A 4118-nucleotide genomic window follows, 5' to 3' on the forward strand; every position below is an offset into this window, starting at 1 on the left:
TGGACTTAACAGATATATTCAGCACATTTCATCCTAAAGCAGCAATATATACATGCTTCTCCAGTGCACATGAATGTTCTCCAGAAAAGACCATATACTGGGACACAAATCAGCCCTAAGTAAGTACAAAAAGATTGAGATCATACCGTGCATATTTTCAGACCACAACACTATGAATCTCAAAATCAACCACAAGAAAAAATTTGGAAAGGTAACAAATACTTGAGGACTGAAGAACATCCTACTAAAGAATGAATGGGCTAACCAAGAAGTTGAAGAGGAAATTAAAAAGTATATGGAAGTCAATGAAAATGGTAACACCACAGCCCAAAACCTCTGGGATGCAGCAAAGGCAGTCTTAAGAGGACTATATAGCAATCCAGGCTATAAGAGTATATTAAGAGTATATAGCAATCCAGGCCTTCCTAAAGAAGGAAGAAAGATCTCAGATACACAAACTAACCTTACGCCTTAAGGAGCTAGAAAAAGAACAGCAAATAAAACCCAAACCAGCAGAAGACAGGAAGTAACAAAGATTAGAGCAGAAATTAATGCTATTGAAACCAAAAAAAACCAGTAGAACAGATCAATGAAACCAGAAGCTGGTTCTTTGAAATCATTAACAAAATTGACAAACCACTAGCCAGTCTGATCAAAATGAAAAAGGAAAGAAGGACCCAAATAAATAAAATCAAGAATGAAACAGGAGAGATCACAACCAACACAGCAGAAATAAAAACAGTAATAAGAGAATATTATGAGCAATTATATGCCAATAAAATGGGCAATCTGGAAGAAATGAACAAATTCCTAGGAACATATACACTACCAAAACTGAAACAGGAAGAAATAAAAAATTTGAACAGAGCCATAACCAGTAAGGAAATCAAATTAGTAATCAAAAAGCTGCCAAAAAACAAGAGTCCAGGGCCAGATGACTTTCCAGGGGAATTCTACCACACATTTAAGGAAGAGTTAACACCTATTCTCTTTAAGGTGTTCCAAAAAATAGAAATGGAAGGAAACTTCTAAACTCTTTCTATGAAGCCAGCATTATCTTGATTCCAAAGCCAGAGAGAGACCCCACTAAAAAGAAGAATTATAGACCAATTTCCCTGATGAACATGGATGCAAAAATCCTCAACAAAATATTAGCCAAATGGCTCCAACAATACATTAAAAAACTTATTCACCACGAGCAAGTGGGATTTACACCTGGGATGCAGGGCTGGTTCAATATCCACAAGACAATTAATGTGATTCATCACATCAATAAAAGAAAAGACAAGAACCATATGATCCTCTCAATAGAGAAAGCATTTGACAAAATACAGCATCCTTTCTAGATAAAAACCCTCAAGAAAGTAGGGATAGAAGGAGCATACCTTGAGATCATAAAAGCCATATATGAACAACCCAATGCTAGTATCATCCTCAATGGGGAAAAACTGAGAGCTTTCCCCCTAAGGTCAGGAACAAGAAAGGGATGTCCACTCTTGCCACTGTTATTCAACATAGTATTGGAAGTCTTAGCCTCTGCAATCAGACAACACAAAGATATAAAAGGCATCCAAATTGGCCAGGAGGAGGTCACACTTTCCTCATCGCAGATGACATGATACTCTATATGGAAAACCAAAAAGATTCCACCAAAAAACTGCTAGAATTGATTCATGAATTCAGCAAAGTCGCAGGATATAAAATCAATGCACAGAAAACGGTTGCATTCCTACACACCAACAATGAAGTGACAGAAAGAGAAATCAAGGAATCAATCCCATTTACAACTGCACCAAAAGCCATAAAATACCTAGGAATAAATCTAACCAAAGAGGTGACACTCAGATCAATGGAACAGAATAGAGAACCCAGAAATGGACCCACAAACGTCTGGCCAACTAATCTTTGACAAAACAGGAAAGACTATCTAATGGAATAAAAACAGTCTCTTCAGCAAGTGGTGCTGGGAAAACTGGACAGCAACATGCAGAAGAATGAACCTGCACCACTTTCTTACATCATACACAAAAATAAACTCAAAATGGATCAAAGACCTAAATGTAAGACAGGAAGCCATCAAAATCCTAGAGGAGAAAGCAGGCAAAAACCTCTTTGATCTTGGCAGCGGCAACTTCTTACTCAACACGTCTCTTGAGGCAAGGGAAACAAAAGCAAAAATGAACTATTGGGACCTCATCAAAATAAAGAGCTTCTGAACAGAGAAGGAAACAATCAACAAAACTAAAAGGCAACCAATGGAATGGGAGTAGATATTTGCAAATGACATATCAGATAAAGGGTTAGCATCCAAAATCTACAAAGAACTTATCAAATTCAACACCCAAAAAAACAAATAATCCAGTGAAGAAATGGGCAAAAGACATGAATAGACACTTCTCCAAAGAAGACATCCAGATGACCAACCGACACATGAAAAAATGCTCCACACCACTCATCATCAGGAAAATACAAATCAAAACCACAGTGAGATACCACCTTACACCTGTCAGAATGGCTAACATTAACAACTCAGTCAACAACAGATGTTGGTGAGGATGCAGAGAAAGAGGATCTCTTTTGCATTGTTGGTGGGAATGCAAGCTGGTGCAGCCACTGTGGAAAACAGTATGGAGCTTCCTCAAAAAACTAAAAATAGAACTACCCTACAACCCAGCAATTGCACTACTAGGTATTTATACAAGAGATACAGGTATGCTGTTTTGAAGGGACACATGCACCTCCATGTTTATAGCAGCAGTATCAACAATAGCCAAAGTATGGAAAGAGCCCAAATGTCCATCAATGGATGAATGGATAAAGAAGATGTGGTATAGGTCATCTTATCACGCAGGCATTTTATCATCTCACATCAGCTCGAGAAGGTCTTAATCTCCAATGGAAGGAAGTTTAAGAAAACTCTTAAAGATCGGAGAGAGGAAGATGGCGGCGTAGGAGGACGCTGGGCTCACCGCGCGTCCTGCTGATCACTTAGATTCCACCTACACCTGCCTAAATAACCCAGAAAACCACCAGAGGATTAGCAGAACGGAGTCGCCGGAGCCAAGCGCAGACGAGAGGCCCACGGAAGAGGGTAGGAAGGGCGGCAAGGCGGTGCGCGCTCCACGGACTGGCGGGAGGGAGCCGGGGCGGAGGGGCGGCTCGCCGGCCAAGCAGAGCCCCCGAGTCTGGCTTGCAAAAAGCGGAGGGGCCTGACGGACTGTGTTCCGACAGCAAGCGCGACTTAGCAGCTGGGAGGTCATAAGTTAACAGCTCTGCTCAGAAAGCGGGAAGGCTGGAGGACGAAGGGAAGGAGAGCTGCTGAGCCCCCTGACGACAGAGCTCAGTTTGGTGGGGAACAAAGGCGCTCGCCAGCGCCATCTTCCCCGCCCATCCCCCAGCCAAAATCCCAAAGAGAACCACTTCCTGCCAGGGAACTTGCTCGCTCCGAGCAAACACCCAACTCTGCGCTTCTGCGGAGCCAAACCTCCGGCAGCGGATCTGACTCCCTGCTGCTGCCACAGGGCCCCTCCTGAAGTGGATCACCTAAGGAGAAGCAAGCTAAGCCTGCCCCTCCTGCCCCTGTGCACCTTGCCTACCCACCCCAGCTAAGACGCCAGATCCCCAGCATCACAAGCCAGGCAGTGTGCAAGTAGCCCAGACAGGCCACCCCACCCCACAGTGAATCCCGCCCCTAGGAGAGGGGAAGAGAAGGCACGCACCAGTCTGACTGTGGCCCCAGCGGTGGGCTGGGGGCAGACATCAGGTCTGACTGCGGCTCCGCCCACCAACTCCAGTTATACACCACAGCACAGGGGAAGTGCCCTGCAGGTCCTCACCACGCCAGGGACTATCCAAAATGACCAAGCGGAAGAATTCCCCTCAGAAGAATCTCCAGGAAATAACAACAGCTAATGAGCTGATCAAAAAGGATTTAAATAATAGAACAGAAAGTGAATTTAGAATAATAGTCATAAAATTAATCGCTGGGCTTGAAAACAGTATAGCTGACAGCAGAGAATCTCTTGCTACAGAGATCAAGGGACTAAGGAACAGTCACGAGGAGCTGAAAAACGCTTTAAACGAAATGCATAACAGAATGGAAACCACCACAGCTCGGA

General features: G+C 43.4%; 1 long non-coding RNA gene across 1 annotated transcript in view; it reads left to right on the forward strand.

The window, feature by feature from the left end:
• Positions 1-939: 939 nt before the first annotated feature.
• LOC121034425 (uncharacterized) overlaps positions 940-4118 on the forward strand; it is a 22847-nt gene continuing 19668 nt past the window's right edge. Inside the window, exon 1 of the long non-coding RNA XR_005792418.1 lies at positions 940-996. This is a non-coding gene — a long non-coding RNA (uncharacterized LOC121034425). The remainder of the gene's footprint in view (positions 997-4118) is intronic.

Source organism: Herpailurus yagouaroundi, unplaced genomic scaffold (assembly GCF_014898765.1).
Source record: "Herpailurus yagouaroundi ecotype Mexico unplaced genomic scaffold, PumYag 160, whole genome shotgun sequence".
NCBI classification, from domain to species: Eukaryota; Metazoa; Chordata; class Mammalia; order Carnivora; family Felidae; genus Herpailurus; species Herpailurus yagouaroundi.